Source organism: Osmerus eperlanus, chromosome 25 (genome assembly GCF_963692335.1).
Source record: "Osmerus eperlanus chromosome 25, fOsmEpe2.1, whole genome shotgun sequence".
NCBI lineage: Eukaryota > Metazoa > Chordata > Actinopteri > Osmeriformes > Osmeridae > Osmerus > Osmerus eperlanus.
Window position 1 is genome coordinate 3,630,414 of NC_085042.1, and position 17,401 is coordinate 3,647,814.

The window sequence follows — 17,401 nt, forward strand, 5'->3', positions numbered from 1 at the left end:
CAGGAGAGTGTCACTGGTACAGGACAGGAGAGTGTCACTGGTGCAGGATAGGAGAGTGTCACTGGTGCAGGACAGGAGAGTGTCACTGGTGCAGGATAGGAGAGTGTCACTGGTGCAGGACAGGAGAGTGTCACTGGGCCAGGACAGGAGAGTGTCACTGGTGCAGGACAGGAGAGTGTCACTGGTGCAGGACAGGAGAGTGTCACTGGTACAGGACAGGAGAGTGTCACTGGGCCAGGACAGGAGAGTGTCACTGGTGCAGGACAGGAGAGTGTCACTGGTGCAGGACAGGAGATTGTCACTGGGCCAGGACAGGAGAGTGTCACTGGGCCAGGATAGGAGAGTGTCACTGGGCCAGGACAGGAGAGTGTCACTGGTACAGGACAGGAGAGTGTCACTGGGCCAGGACAGGAGAGTGTCACTGGGCCAGGACAGGAGAGTGTCACTGGTGCAGGACAGGAGAGGAGGAGAAGGTCACTGCTAATGCACTTCTTTCACGGACAAAATCACGGACGAAAAACTCAACCCTACCAGCAATGCTCCACATCCCCTCCCCCCACAACATGTCAACAGGTTAACGGTTCGTTGGCGTGCCGTTGGACATGTGAGCATCTCGCATTGTCACCTTCACGTCGGGGCCCAGCTGCTTCCCAGTATTGTTGCGACCCTAAATAGAGACGACCAGGAGCTGGATGCGGAGCGGCAGGCCTCGTCACCCCCCCAGCCCAGCATGTGTCCTTCCACCACGGGAGGCGTTTCCACTGCCGTCCAGCCTCCGCCTCCTTCTGTTTTCAAGCACATACGGTAATCACAAACAGGAAGTCCCCCAGAGCCAGTCCCATCGTGCACTTCCCTCTTTTGTTTGGGGGATGGGGGGGTGGTGGGGGGGGTTGTTGTATTCGGCCCCACGGCTCCATGTCCTATCAGCAGCCTGATACCATCCCCCCACCCCACCCCCCCACCCCCCTCTTCCCCGCCCTGGGTCTCAAGGTTGAAGTTCGCTGGGGGGGGGAATCACTGCCGGAAATCGGATTTTAAATTCTGTAACGTGAGAGAAGTTTAAGGCAAACGCAGCTGGCGTCGTGTTACAGGTGTACTCTCACAGGCAGTAATTACTGTGGTACTACGGCCGTACTTTCACCGTTTTAATCCTTCAGAGGTCTGTTATCCCCTTTCCATGATGCCAGTGGGGCACAATTGATTTACTTTCACGAGCAATAACAATCACCTTGTTGTATAACATTGTCTAACTTAATCTGTGCATTACAGTAGAGCAAGGAGAAAACAGGAACAAAGGGATTTGTAGACATCTTTAAGAGGCTGAAATCTTTACTTGGGGCTAATCCGAAAGGCCCATTTTATGAAGAACATTTCAATTTCCAATAGATAACGCGTTGTGTAGTAGTGGTAATTGGGAGTTTATGTTGGGAACGTTGTGTCTTTTTTCTCAGAGTCGTCTCGTGAGACTTTCTTTCCTCCTGGGTCTCTTCATCCCCTTCTCAGCTACACACTCGCTCTTTCTCACTTATCCTCTCTCTCTCTCTCTCTCTCTCTCTTTCTCTCTCTCTCTCTCCCTCTCCCCTCCCTCCCTCCTCTTTAAACCTGTGCTGTAGGTCCACAGCACCAGGATCTGTCCCCATGTCTGAGCAGTGACTCAGAGGTCCTGGGCTTGGTCTGTTCCCAGGGTGATTTAGCCAGGACTGGAACTTTCCATTAAATAACATCCCATAAATAAACTCTGTCCACATTCATCTCTCAATGTGTCACAACTGGTTATACTTGTGATCCTTTCACAAATATATATCACTTATCCTTCAAGAGTTCCCAAACTAAGAATGTAGAATACATAATTATCATGTTCACAAGTGAGTCTAGTAAGGTTTAGGACATGATCCTGAACAGAGGAAGCCTGTATGAGCTATTATGAGCTGATTTACATTAAGAAATATTTCAACAGTGTTGATTTATATCAGTTTCTCTATAAACGATACTATCTATATTGTGCCTAGAAGTTCAAATAAGTGTTTGTAATAATGTGATGTGCTTCATCCATCTTTTTTCATCAGTTTGTTGGTTTTCTGGAATATTTCTTTATTGGTGTCTAGACGTCTCTGTGCTGCCTGGTCTGCTGGTCATGATAGGCTGTCGTAAAGAGACACGGGGAGGCAGAACAGTATTGAACACCAGGAACAGACTGGCTCCACGCCCCAGGGAATTGTGGGTAAATATCTGGAACCTAGTCATGGGAATTAACAAGACTCAGGGGAAGCGACACAGCTTTGACACCACAATGGGGTTGTCACCGATTTTCTCTCTCTCTCTCTCTCTCTCTCTCTCTCTCTCTCTCTCTCTCTCTCTCTCTCTCTCTCTCATATTTGGAGTTACAGTAAATAACAGTTTATATGAAGCTTTTGTGTGTTCCAGTTTGTTTAGATTTTGTTACCTTGAATGTGTTTGTACAATGGAATTACAAATGCCTGTGTTTGGGTGTATTTACATAGTGTTTGTGTATAATCTGTGTGTGTATAATTATGCATGTGTTTGTTGATATAAACTGCATAGTAAAATAGAGTCATTGTGTGTTGGGTGATAGAAGGAAAGGGGAGAATTAGCTTTCCTTTGCAAATGCTGTTTAGTAGTGGTGTGTGAATAGAGGGCTGGCTGGCATTTAGACTGAGGCCAACCTTTCAGCTAGAGCACCACAGAAAGTTGAATAAGAACAAAGAACAAAATGGTAGTAAAACTAAAGTGTGCAAAGTTGACAAAGTAGTCAAATGGACAAACTACACGGGACTGATCTGACCCCTCTCCAAAACGAGGACGTTGACCCGCCCTTTCTCTACCTTCCACACACACACACACTGCTGGAACAGAGGGGGACACCAAAAGGGCTCTGGCTCTGCAACAGGAAACAGCCACCTATTCCCAGCAGTCCAGAAGGGAAGTGATGTCGCTACAGGAAGATGTTTGACAAATGGAGGCGATTCCACAGTAAACAGCTCACTGGGGTGCTTCTAGTACTAGACACCGCTCCCTGTTCCTCTGATCTGATCCACATGACCGTCCTCATCCAGAAAACTGCTCTCATTCAGAACACTGCTCTGATAAGGATGACTAGTACTCTTAGACTATCCGTGTCTCATTTCACTGATCTGACAGCGGCTGTCGTGTTTCCACATCTCAGCTAACTGCTGTTTTTTTCTTCTGTTTTTTTCTTTGGGGCAAGGAGGAGGGGACATCCTCCACAGAACGTCCAGAAGGAAATAGTTGTTGGTTGTTTGGCTACCTTGCCTGATATCTCTCTCGTACTCTGTTTGTATATCCCTCTCTGTTGCTATCTTTCAGTTTCTCATTCTGTATATCTCAGTCTGTGTGTGTGTGTGTGTCTCTCTCTCTTTCTCCTTTACAGCTCAGCTTGACAGAGACAACAATAGACATTGTGTTTACAGTTACACATTCCCATAAAAATTACTTCTTCAAAGGACTATTGAATTGGTGACAACTGACTGGGTGCCATTGTGCTGTCCATCAAATTGAAGCTATGAGGCTGTTTGGTGGTCATTGTACCTGCCTGAAAAAAAACAAACACCAAATGCAATGTCTTAACATGTTAGGGAAAACATGACTCAAACTGTAAAGACTCAATATATCATCAGGCAGCTGGAGAATTTGGCCATGAACCTGTTTATTGTTGAAACGGTAAACAGAGCACAGGGACCAACTTTGCATAACAGAAGTTTAAGAACGCAAGTGTCAACGAGCGTCCGTTGGGCGATCTGCGAATGTTTCGAAAGATCCCCAAAATCAGCCGGCTCAGAGCCCCGAGAGGAGGTGGGGAGATTAGTCAGCCGTGGGATTCACACAGCTGAGCCATGTGCCGCTCAGACTGTGTGGTTCCTACACCCCTCCCCCCCCAAAACCCCCCTTCACCCCACCAGCTCCCCTCCCAGCTCTCTCTGTGTCGGCTCTGGGCTGGCCGACCGTGTGGACATGAGCTGGGGCCAGCTCCCTCGACGACGAGCCACCAACACGGCGGTCCATGTACCCGCCTGTCTGGCCGGCAGGGCTATAACAAAGACCTCACTGTGGAGGCCAACCGTGCGCGTAGGCGCTTCTGCAACCAGCTTCTTCATCGCAACAAGCCACCATGCTCGTGTCCAGTCCAGGACAGTCCTGTTCAGCCTCTCTTTCGGGGGAGAGTGCAGGGAGAAGGGAGGGCCTGGATAATTGGGGTTGTGGAAGGAGACAGGATGTCAGGGAGATGGCAGCTTGTTGGGGACTGAACGACCGCCAGCCTCCCAGCTGCCTCCTCTGAGGGTTACTGGGACATACCAGGTTCATTTCTCTTTCTTTCTTTCTTTCTTTTGTTCGATCTTTCATTTTTTCTTTCTTTCTTCTTTCTATCTTTCATTTTTTCTTTCGTTCTTTCTGTCTTTCTGTCTGTCTGTCTTTCTTCTTCTCTGTTTGTCATGTGCATGTCTTCCCCTTTCTCTTGACCTCTCATCCGTTCATACTTTACACACACAAATGACACAAACTCTTTACATAAACCCTTCGACACGCACAGACGAATGTTGCATGTAGATCTGTACATTTGAGCTCTGGAGGACTACGTGCTGTTTGACAAACGCAGATTCAGCAACAGTGAGTCCAACAGCTCGGTAGCAGCTGCCGGGATTCCCAGATGAAAGGACAATTATCACCTTAGCCCCTAGGGGCCATCAGGGGAAATGGTCTCCAGTGTTTGCGGTGACATCCAATCACGGATTAGAAGACAGCCGCGAGGGGATGTGGGGGGAGGGTGGAGATGTGTAGCAGGCCAGAGGAGGGAGTCCTGGGAGGCTGGAGCCCAGGCTGGCTGCCTCTCCGGCTGCCTGCTACTAGGACGTGACGTCCGCGCTCGGCCCCTCTTCTCGACCTCCCTCGGGAGACTTGGACTGCCCCTGCTGTAATGTACACTCAAGTCACCACACAGAGCAAGGGCAGGAGTTGTTTCCCACTCGTTGAAAACCCGAGCCACCGAGGGCCCTGTCAGAGTGTTACTCATGTCTGCGGCGTGTTCTTTTTTTTTCTTTTAGGGGGTCTGTGAGCAAGAGAAAGTTGAAAAGGGTCCAACCCAAGACAGAATAATACCCTGGAAGATTTAGACGTTTGGTGGATTTATGGAAAAAGGTCATTGCGCAAAAAAGAGAGTAAAAAAAGAGAGAGAGAGAGAGACAAAGAGAGAAACAGAAAAAGACTGAGAGAGAGCGAAAGAGAGAGAGAGAGAGAGCGAAGGAGGAAGCCTCTCTCCCCTTCAGATCCCTCCAGAACCTTCTCTGTCTGAGGGGAGAGCTGTCAGCAGGAGGCGGCTGCGCGGAGAGGGCCTTCATCTCTCTAATGCAGTGTCTTACAGCAGTCCTGCCACCGCGCCAGGGTGCATGAGACGGATCCGGATAGGATCCCCGCTCTAAACAGATTAAAGCCCGTGAGCACTCGCCCATCTGCCGCTGACACAGGGGCTTTGTAGCCGCCGCCGCGCGTGGCGGTCTCCACGGCGGACATGACAGTCGGACACGGTCTTGGGAGATCTGCGTTTGAAGATCTGCAAGGCCACTTTGAGGTCTCCTCCAAAAGCCCCGGATGAATTGTAAATAAACACTCAAATCCCAAGCCCCCCCCCCTCCACCCCCGATAAATGGAGCGCTGGGAATATGGGAATAGACTGAGAATCAAGAAGGGAGGGTTTGACTTGGAAATGACAAAAAGGAGGTGAGGAAATGACAACAGATTAAAAGCCGAAAGGACTTCCTGGATGCAATGTACTTGAGTAACAACAATGGGTTGGATAAGATGATTAGGCTGAAGCGTCACCTGAAAAACAGGAAATAACGTCAGATGACGAAAAAAACTGTTTTGACCTGTGGACATGGTTTCTATTTTAAAAAAAATTCAAGCATTCCTATTTTATTTTCCTTTTTTTAAAGGGCACCAAATAAAGATTCACAATAGCAGTATTTGTGCCTCCTTTAAGAGACAATGGTGGATCCAGGTTAATACAAATCCCATGTTCGAACAAACAGTTTTTAAATTATTATTGGTGAACACTGGAGTTTAGACATCACACTGGAGAGGAAATCTCTTTCTTTCTTCTCTTGTCTTCTCGTCTGAACATGACAAAGCTGCTTCCGGACGATTCCAGCACCAGCACCTCGAATGAGCTTTAGAGACTTACCAGGATCGAGACATTAAAGAGACAGACTATTTGTGGTGAGATCTCTTCAACCAGCACAGCCTAGGAGACCGTTAGGAGACCAACACAGCCACAGTCCTTCTGGGCGTGTGTCAAAGCTTGCATTATTTTGTTGTGTGTTTCCAATTCAGTGTGACAGCTCCAATCTCACACCTGTCAAAAGGAAACCAGGGATTACTCCAGAACAACCCGTCCCCACAAGCACCCCTGAGGCGTTGGCAGTTGGACAGCCCCCCCCCCCCCCCCCCCCCCCCCCACCGGAGTTACACCACACCAGACCAACACACCTGGCTGAAGCAACACAAGGGGAACGACACCAGGCATGTCTGACAGACAGATTTCAGATCTCCCGGCAAATGATGAACCCAACACTGTCGTTGCTCCCTGGTCTGCTTGTCACAGTGCAGTAAATCACTAGACACAACGCTGTGTTAGTTCTCCACTTTCACTGTGGTTTTCTTTGAATCTCCCTACAGGGTGTGGTTTTAAACTACGTGTGTGGACTGTTTGATCTATGTGTCATGACACATGGCTGTTTGGATGTTTTTTTTGGTCGTAGTTTTTTCAGTCTTAGTGAGGGAAAACATTTTCTACAAAGCCCAACTGTACATTTGTACCTCCTTCATTTGAGTTATGGAGTTTAAACTCCTTTTTACTGTAATGCTTCGGTAATGGCACCATCGCCCCCTACTGGCATTGCCATCACACCACTCAGAGGTAGGATCGGATTGTTGTTTCCCTAAACACAACCTGAACCCCAGTTATTTCCTGCAGTTTACAATAAAAGCCCTAACCCTAACCCCATCACTTTTATTTAAGTTGTTCACTGATGGATATGAGAATTATTCAAGAAGCATCAAAACAGCTTCTTCTCAGTGTTTCATTCTACATCTGCAGTTCCAAATCAGGCGGTAAAATATTAGATTACCTGTTAAGTGGGATGACCTCTGTCAGCTACATATAGTCTTTGCGACATGTCACAAGAGTTTGGTGTTTACATCCGCCCATAGCCTTAATTAATCATCCACGTCTTCACTCCAACGCCCCCCCCCCCCCCCCTCTAAGAGTTTTCAGACACCGGCTGAGAGATATTTTCCACAGTCCCTACAGAGGGTGGCTGGCTGCATGGTGCATCCTGGACTCCCGATGAACAGCAGCTGTGTCAACAACACAGGAGATGGGAGACTCCCACTCCACTGATAATGCTCATCCGCAAATGTAGCCTGAAACCCAGAGATGGCTCTGGGTTACAAGAGATGGACTGTTTTAATGGGGCTATCTATGTCGGTATTTGACGTCGAGCTTTACAATTCCGCCCTGAGACGTTGTTTAAGAAAACCGTGAAGGAATCGAGGATCGAGGTTCATGTTGCATCTGCATAACGTCAGAGGGTGCTCTGTGGAACGTATCTGCTTCGCAAATCAAATCCCAGGGGTCGCTTTTAATAAAACAACAGTGGTGCTAAGCGCCTGGTGGCTGATCCCATTGAGACAATTAATGACATGGAATTCTTCCATTTGTTTCCTTAGAGAGGCTGCCAACAGCAACAAACAGGGGGTACCTGCGGAGGTGGAGTGTGTGTGTGTGCGTGCGTGTGTGTGCGTGTGATGTTGTGGCTGGTTACGCCAGTTAAGCCAGTTGAGTTCCTGAGGGCCTAACGTGTGCCTGCTGTCTGTCGGCTGGTAGATGGTATCGTGTGTGATTAGTGGATGGGGAGGTCGGCTGGCACATGCTCTGTCTGGCTGCAGTTGTGCTCCCATAGTTACCACACATACACACACACACAAGCGCACACACAGACGCACACAGAGACACACCTGGGGAGAAATGTTTGCACTTGCTACTCTCTTTGCCAAGTGTAAACATGAGCAGAGGGGAGGGGAGGGGCGAGGAGGAGAGGAAGGGGAGGGGAGAGAGGAGAGGAGAGAGGAAGGGAGGGGAGGAGGGGAGTAAAGGGGAGGAGGGGAGGGGAGAAGAGGGGAGGGAAGGGGAGAGGAGGAGGAGAGGAGAGGAGGGGAGAGGAGGAGGAGAGGAGGGGAGGGGAGAAGAGGGGAGGGGAGAGGAGGAGAGAAGAGGGAAGGAGAGTGGAGGGGAGGCGTGAGAATATGAAAACAGGGGGAACTGTCATCCAAGTTCAAGTAGAGGTGGGGAGAGGAAACCAAGCTCTCCTCTTTCAGTTCAGGACATCCGGTCGGCTCCGTGAGAGGGTCAGAAAGGCGAGGTGCAGGGGATGAATTTCAGGGATGACTCCATCATCATCCGGAATGGTTGCAACAGGTCAGGAAGGGAGTGGTCTGTAGAACCCACAGCATTCAGCTGCACCATCACATTTGAAATGCTGACGTCACAGGCGACCTGAATGGACTGTTTCGTGTAATACTTTAATAATCTGTTAATTTACTTGATTCATTGGATACCCACCTCTCTCCCTTCCTCTGATGATTGAAGTGATAAAACTAAAAGCGCATGAAACAAACACATCTTCTTGTGCAATAAAAACATCTCCCAGTTTGGACAAGTGCGAAATAAACTGACTGTGCTATCCATTTCAGTCGTGTTATGGTTTTGATATGGTTGGCATGTGATATAAAGTGTTGCACAAAAGGCTTTCATCGCTCTCCTTGTTGTGGGGTAAACAGCTTGAGTGTGGTGTTGGCCAGTGACACCATGTTGAGAACGTCATCAGGCTTTTTTTTGTATTTATTTGTAACTTTATTCAGCATTCTTCCCAGGACTAAAAATACATCTTTACACAGAGAACCAACACATTTACTGGATGTGAAATTGATTGAGTTCTTCCCTTCAGATGCAAGACGGTAAACCAGAGTTTTCTTTGATCTCTCCCCATAACAGAATACAGATGAACCCCCTTGACTTGCCTTAACTGCCGTTGCTGCTCGCAGCCATGACGACTAACACAGTTAACAACCTGTGTTTGCTGTGCTGTTACCCCCTCCACTTCTTCCTCGTCTCAGGTGCTGTTGGTCCTACTGCCTGTGCCTCCACCCTCCGACACAGAGGCAGTTATCCTCTGATCTCCACCTTGGATCACCTCACAGTGCTGCCTCCAGAACAGATCTCCACCCTGGATCCCCTCACAGTGCTGCCTCCAGTACAGATCTCCACCCTGGATCCCCTCACAGTGCTGCCTCCAGAACAGATCTCCACCCTGGATCCCCTCACAGTGCTGCCTCCAGAACAGATCTCCACCCTGGATCCCCTCACAGTGCTGCCTCCAGAACAGATCTCCACCCTGGATCCCCTCACAGTGCTGCCTCCAGAACAGATCTCCACCCTGGATCCCCTCACAGTGCTGCCTCCAGAACAGATCTCCACCCTGGATCCCCTCACAGTGCTGCCTCCAGAACAGATCTCCTCTCTGGGCAGTACTCTCACAGTCCTACCTTGTCATCATCTGGAGCCCCCAGCAAAATCCTGTGGCACACTGATCTAGGTGAACGGAGAAAGAGAAATGGAATTAGGTTAGGAGGAAACTGGAGAGGTCTCCTGGGGAATTCATATCTGAACGAACCCCAATATCGTATGGGACTGGCAAGGCCATCATCACTCAGAACTTCTAGGGGACTCATCTCCCACTTCCGGAACATCCCCAAATCACACACTGCCCCAAAGTTTGGATCTGTTACACTTTAGGCAAAAACTCTTTTTCTCCACAGCATCTCCTTTCCTTGCTCCCATCTCCCTCCCGAACAGCACAGCTCGGTCCCTCGCGGGGGAGGAGTCATTAAGCATATGTCTCGTTCTCAACGGCAGTCGCCAGATAGCAGAGAAGTGCGCACAAAGGCACAATTTTCCGAGAGCAGCTCATCTCTTCTGAAAGCCTAATGAGAGGATCAAATATAACTGACACCGAGAGGCAGACAAAGCCAGCCGTGGCCTCGGTGAGAGATGAGGCGAGCTCCAACAATACGCTCCGACTGTGCCGTCTCTGCAGAAGTAAGAGTCGAGAATGCAGATGGAGGCGTAATGAGGGATTAAGTGGGGATTAGTGTCCTTTATTAAGACGTTTCTGATCCTCATTATACTGAATCTTATATCAGCACATCGATTCTTGGGGAGAGAGCGGGAAAGAGAGCGAGGGAGACAGAGGGAGAGAGCTACAATGCGAGAGAGTGGACTTTCATCCTTCAAAAGTTCACACTGTTAATGATACCTTTGTATATATGTGTGTGTGTGTGCGTGTGTGTGTGTGTGTACTGTGTGTGTGTGTTTGTATGTGTGTGTACAGTCTGTGTGTGTGTCCACTTATGTCAAAACAAATCTGTTTCATACAGTGGGCAAGACATTAACGAAGCAAACAAAAGCTGACAACATATTAATAATCCAACCCAAACCCTAATAGTATTGACCCCGAGTCATGGTTCAAATATTTTTTAATAAACTGTATTCAAAGAAAGACATAATGCACAGTAATGGGCAATATAAACGGCCATGAAATGTTGCTTTATTTGTTTATTAAAACTAGTCTTTTTCTGAGTTCTAACAATTATGAACAGGGGCGGTTTTAGGCACGGGCGGACCGGGCAGCCGCCCGGGGCGGGATTTTTTCATGTCACGTGGGGGGCGCACGAGCATAAAATCAATAAATAAAAATCTCTGCGCCGCGAAGCGGTTTTCTCTTTTCTATCATTTCACTGTGTGGGGAATTGGCAAATTGGCGCCCCCTTCAGGCAGCTGCAGGCACCCCTGCTTGCTGAGAAGGTGCCGTGCACAGAAGCTGTGTGAAAAAAGGGGAGAGGGACAGACAGCTCATCTGACTGGGTCTCCCAAATGGAACGGACAATTCATAATATTATAAATATAGGCCTAAAGTTCCTGCACATTTTTTTTTTTTTTTTATTGTGTGAAATGGCGAATTTAAAAAAAATGGGTATAGGCTAACTCTTACATTTGTTAGCCTTTTTGCTATGATGCTTGCTATGCAACAACAATATTTCGGTTTTAACTCAACAAACAGAAGATAACATTTCACCATAATAGTGTGCTTTGCAACAAAACTGTAACAAGTTCAGTTATTATTTATTTTCATTATTTAGGTTAGGCCCTGTAATTAGCCAATGGAATTTTCAAATCTGTAGGTAGTTTCAAAGACGAACATTTGCTATTTGCTACAACTATATTTCGTGACAAAGTATAGTTTAACGTCATAACTAAAAGTGTTCCTCCCTAAAAGTTATATTAATATAGCATGTAATAACAGACATTTAGCGTGTAAGGGCATGTTTATGTAACCCTCCTATTATGTTTGGTATCAATTTGACCCCAGGCTGTTTTAGCTGTATAGAACATAATCGGTCTTACCACAACAGCCTTTTGATTTCAATGGGGGGGGGGGGGGGGGGGGGGGAGGGGGGGGCGAAGGGCGTCTCGCCCTGGGTGTAATTCAATGTAGAACCGCCACTGATTATGAAAAGACACACCTGGAAGCCTGTTCCATTCAACCATAGCTCATATAATTTATGAGAATTACACCTGTCTTCACCTGCTTGACCATGGCCTAACCAAAGGTAGAGAGTACTAATGAAGTCTGGGTTGTTCATTAACTTGTCTCTCAGGACAAACATGAGTTGCTACAGACGCACAATCTCTGTTACACTGGCATTTGCATGTCAGCTCTTTTGAGACTTGGTGATTGTGAAAATATTAGATGTTTAGGAACCATTTCGATGGAATTCAGTGTTAATAAGGAGGCCATTGTCTTCCATGCATCTTTCAACGTGACTTTCTGACGTCACAAAAAAGTCCAGGAGTTTGTTCTGGCATGCAACCCTGTTTGATTGTCTGACAGTAGGCTTGCGTTAGGAAGGAAATTAATTAATTCTTTATACACAGTCATTCTTCCATTTTAGTATTGTTGACTACATTGAAGGTATGTTATCTATTGATTGAATGTATTCAAATTGTTGAATTGATCATTGATTGATGGTTTAATCTCTGCAGCCTCTACAGGTATTGTTGAAAGATTATTCTTAGATATAAATTGTTTTACATACAGCTGACCTGTCTTCGATTATAGCAATTTGGATTTAAGCGTGTGAAGTTCAGTGTTCTGGCGCCCTCTGCTGGATGTTCTTAACCTGTGGTTGCCCTGCAGGTTGATAGTCAACACAACTGTGAGTCATGATAATGAGAAGTACAACAGAGTGCTTACAAGATCAGCATGGTGTTACTCATCAGGCAGCACTGGCTCCATATACGCAGGTCAAAACAGAACGTATTCACTGTGGAACTGATAGGTTGAGAAAAGTAACATAATTACTAACTGTGCAGTCAGTGGGAGAAAAAAGTGCTGGACAATTCTATTTTTTGAGTGTTTGAGGGGAACGGAGGGGTGATAATCCGGAATTATGAATACTATAGGAAGGAAACTTTAGAAGGAAGAGCAACTAGGGTGATCGGTCATTTCATGCTGCAAAACAAAAGACAGTTACGTTTTCAGAAAGAGACTTTAGAACCATCTTCGGTGGTACATGGAAAGAATACCCTTATTAGGTTGAAGCACAACAAGACAAGTAACGTTTTGAAAGTCTGATTAAACGTAAAATCGACATAAATAGAATGGCTTTGAGTGAAGATTAGAAAAAGTAGGTAATGGTTTTCCATTCGATCGGTTTGTTCCACGTGCCACGCTTTATGGGCTAGTTTAGCCTCTTTATGTTTCTGCTCTCTCTCTCTCTCTTCCTGGTTGCCTTCATGTCTCTTTCCTGGTTGTCAACGGCTCCCACTCTCATTCGTTCTTCAACCTCTTTGCTGACGTTCTCCCATCCCTACTGTACTTCTCTCGTTTCCTCACCCTCTCTTAGGATTCTCAGTCCTGTTCTCAACTAATTCTGTTTACATATCCATTGTTTGTTGGAGCCAAATGTGGTCTGTAGCCTCTTTTTTCATCTTGTGTACATCGGCCAACTTGATTTCCCATGATCTCTGCTGGCCCCCCCACTCCCTTTCTACTTTCTCCTCTTGTTGTTTTGCCTCTTCGGTCACCCTTTTCTCAAACTCTTTGTCTCTTCCACTCATTCTTTTTCCAGCTCCTGTCTCCTTTTTGGTCTCCATCTCAGCTCCCATTGTTGTTCTCTTCTCTCCTCTCTGCCTCCCCTTCTCCATCTTCAATTCCATCCCTCTTTGTGTTTCCTCTTCTTGTCTCTCAATCTCTCTCCCCCCCTCTCTCCTTTGCTTCTCTCTTTCCGACTCCTTTTCTCTCTGAGTTTATTCCTTTCAGAATGCTGTATTGCACAGGCCTGTCCCTACATGGTAAATCCTGAGTTATAATTTATTCTCCCACTAGATGGCCTCATCGCTCATAATCTAGGACCCTACATCACTCATAACTGACTTGTCAATTACATAATTGACATGTTAGAATGTGACTTATTTTCAATAATAAACAGACAACCAGATACAATTTATACAAACTATGAATATAACAATATCCAACGAGCTCTTCAGGCTACAACTGGGTTGTTTTGGCCGAGAGTGTTTGAAATTAATGCAAGTTTTTATACCCGTGGATACGTTATTGTTTACCTGTTCGATGACAGGCTACGTCACTACCTTCACCTTCGAACGCCGGCATCAATCCATCTGTTTCGCTTTCAATTGGCCCACATTTAACTCAAGTCCCGCCCTATTACAAATGATTCTGTCTCTCATTGGGTCCTTCTCATGACAGTCATCTCAAACCCAAAGCTCCTGCTGAGCACTCTACCTTCGGGTCAAATCTTTACTTTTCTATCATGGCGTTGCGATGCCGGGTGCAATTGCTCGTGAAACATCTTATTGAAGTAAATGACAGCACGTTCGCTATTCCGTGAACTGCGATGACATCAGCCCGGCTCTCTGCAGTGCAACAGGCTGTCGGATAGTATATCCATTGAACGGAATACCTGTCAAAAATTGTTGAGGAACTGTTGCGCGAGAAGTGAAATCCATAACGATGTCTCTGTTGTGCGTCAGAGGTGAGTTTTTGTCAAAAAGAATTACATCCCAGCAAAGGTTCTACGTGTATTTATAATTTTCAGTCTTGTTGGGACCTTAAAAAAATGTCTAGAGAGTTTTTGCAAAATGTCCCTGGCTGGGGGTTGTAAATGCAAACGCAATTCTTAGAAAGCAGGTGAAAAATACCCCCCCCCCCCCCTTTTTTTTAAGGATCATGACATTTAGTGATCAAGTTTTTGAAAGCTGTAATTGGCAAGTATTTTATATTTAGTTTTAGTTTCAGAATTTACTCTCACGTACCCCCCTTAGCACCACTCAAGCTCCTTATATTATTGGAATTCTAAAAATGACACTAGGACACTGAAGTACATTTTGTTAACCTACAACAGTGGTTTTCAACTATGGTCCTCAGGGACCCCCTGCCCTGCATGTTCTAGATGTTTCCCTCTTCCAACACACCTGATTTAAATGAATGGGTGGGTCCTTATCAATCTCCGAGAGTAACCACATCTTGATGCAGTGGTTACTCGATGCATCCTACCATGTGTATACACGTTTGCACTGTCATGCCCATTTGTGTGGTGAATTGGAAAAGCATTTCTAAAACACGGCTATCTTGACCACTTGGAACTCCAAACGAGAGGAACCCACGCGAAACGTAAAAACAAGAGACCGTTGTAGTTCAGTTGATTTGGACAGTCGGTTTCCTGTTGTGTCGTTGTAAACAGTAGACTTGAAGGCCTTGTAGACCAGCCTGTCAAAGTCTTGTTAAGTCAAGACTGAGGGGGAAGATGAAGTACCTTCGACCTACCGTTCCTGAGAACACAGCTCACTCAATACCCCAGTCATTTTAGGATGACAATTAGAACCACATCTGAAAATATTCACCTCCTTGTAATGTTGTATTTGATACATGATGTTGCTGTGGCGCTGTCTTGTGACACAGAATTGTTCCGTCAAAGTACTAATTGTAATACTGTCAGAACTGTGCACTTGCTTTATGGTCTGCTGCGCCTCACCGAATGCACTTCTGCATGTCCCTGTTTATAAAAGCGCTTGTGAGATGAATGAATGTACACGTAAAAATGCATAGCACTCATGTCTTCTGGCTACAGGGTAAGCGGGGATAAGTGAGCAGACGAGGCATTAGAAGGAAGGGTGACAAGCCTGGTTGTGGGTCCGTTCATAAAGACAGGATAAAACAGGATCTATCTGACCTAACATCGCCAGGTAGAAACTGGGGGTCTGCTCCGAATGCCCCCCCCTCCCGCTCAGAACGATGGCTAGTGTGTAACGATATGCCTGTGAGTTAGTCTGAACTAAACTCACCACATGAGATGAATGTGAAAGGGCTGTGGACGGCACATAGATGAACAGAGTGGTGTGATGTTGGACGAGGGCCTGAGGAGGAGATGGGTAGGAGATGAGCAGAGGACAGTGTTGGGTTGAGAAGTAGGAGACGTGCAGAGGACAGTGTTGGGTTGAGAAGTAGGAGATGTGCAGAGGACAGTGTTGGGTTGAGAAGTAGGAGACGTGCAGAGGACAGTGTTGGGTTGAGAAGTAGGAGATGTGCAGAGGACAGTGTTGGGTTGAGAAGTAGGAGACGTGCAGAGGACAGTGTTGGGTTGAGAAGTAGGAGATGTGCAGAGGACAGTGTTGGGTTGAGAAGTAGGAGATGTGCAGAGGACAGTGTTGGGTTGAGAAGTAGGAGATGTGTAGAGGACAGTGTTGGGTTGAGAAGTAGGAGACGTGCAGAGGACAGTGTTGGGTTGAGAATTAGGAGATGTGCAGAGGACAGTGTTGGGTTGAGAAGTAGGAGACGTGCAGAGGACAGTGTTGGGTTGAGAAGTAGGAGATGAGCAGAGGACAGTGTTGGGTTGAGAAGTAGGAGATGTGCAGAGGACAGTGTTGGGTTGAGAAGTAGGAGATGTGCAGAGGACAGTGTTGGGTTGAGAAGTAGGAGATGTGCAGAGGACAGTGTTGGGTTGAGAAGTAGGAGACGTGCAGAGGACAGTGTTGGGTTGAGAAGTAGGAGACGTGCAGAGGACAGCGTTGGGTTGAGAAGTAGGAGATGAGCAGAGGACAGCGTTGGGTTGAGAAGTAGGAGATGTGCAGAGGACAGCGTTGGGTTGAGAAGTAGGAGATGTGCAGAGGACAGCATTGGATTGAGAAATAGGAGATGAGCAGAGGACAGCGTTGGGTTGAGAAGTAGGAGATGTGCAGAGGACAGCTTTGGGTTGAGAAGTAGGAGATGTGCAGAGGACAGTGTTGGGTTGAGAAGTAGGAGATGTGCAGAGAACAGCGTTGGGTTGAGAAGTAGGAGATGTGCAGAGGACAGCGTTGGGTTGAGAAGTAGGAGATGAGCAGAGGACAGTGTTGGGTTGAGAAGTAGGAGATGAGCAGAGGACAGTGTTGGGTTGAGAAGTAGGAGATGTGTAGAGGACAGTGTTGGGTTGAGAAGTAGGAGATGTGCAGAGGACAGCGTTGGGTTGAGAAGTAGGAGATGTGCAGAGGACAGCGTTGGGTTGAGAAGTAGGAGATGTGCAGAGGACAGCGTTGGGTTGAGAAGTAGGAGATGTGCAGAGGACAATGTTGGGTTGAGAAGTAGGAGATGTGCAGAGGACAGTGTTGGGTTGAGAAGTAGGAGATGAGCAGAGGACAGCGTTGGTTTGAGAAGTAGGCGATGTGCAGAGGACAGTGTTGGGTTGAGAAGTAGGAGATGAGCAGAGGACAGCGTTGTGTTGAGAAGTAGGAGATGTGCAGAGGACAGCGTTGGGTTGAGAAGTAGGAGATGTGCAGAGGACAGCGTTGGAATGAGAGCCACACAAGTGCAGAATCAGAAGCTGGTCCTGAGGGGGAGGGGGGGATAATCCTCTGGCCATCTGCTGCTGCGTGTGTGTGCGTGTGTGAGTGTGTGTGTGGCGGGGGCTCACACGTGGGATAAAGAGGGCTCAGGGTACTGATTCACTTTCCTGCTTATTTGATTTTTACTTCCTTTCTCTTGTAGTCTTCACCCAAGCAGTTTGGAAGCCATTTCCAACGATACTGTCAAACTCTCTCTTCTCCCTACACTGAAGCCATTGGAGACACACATGTATATTAAAATAGGTATACATATATGCATCAGTGTTGAAGTTCAACTTAGATGTAATACTTGTATATAATAAGTAAATTTGCTATTGAAAATCCTGTAGAAATTGTATCCAGTTCAGC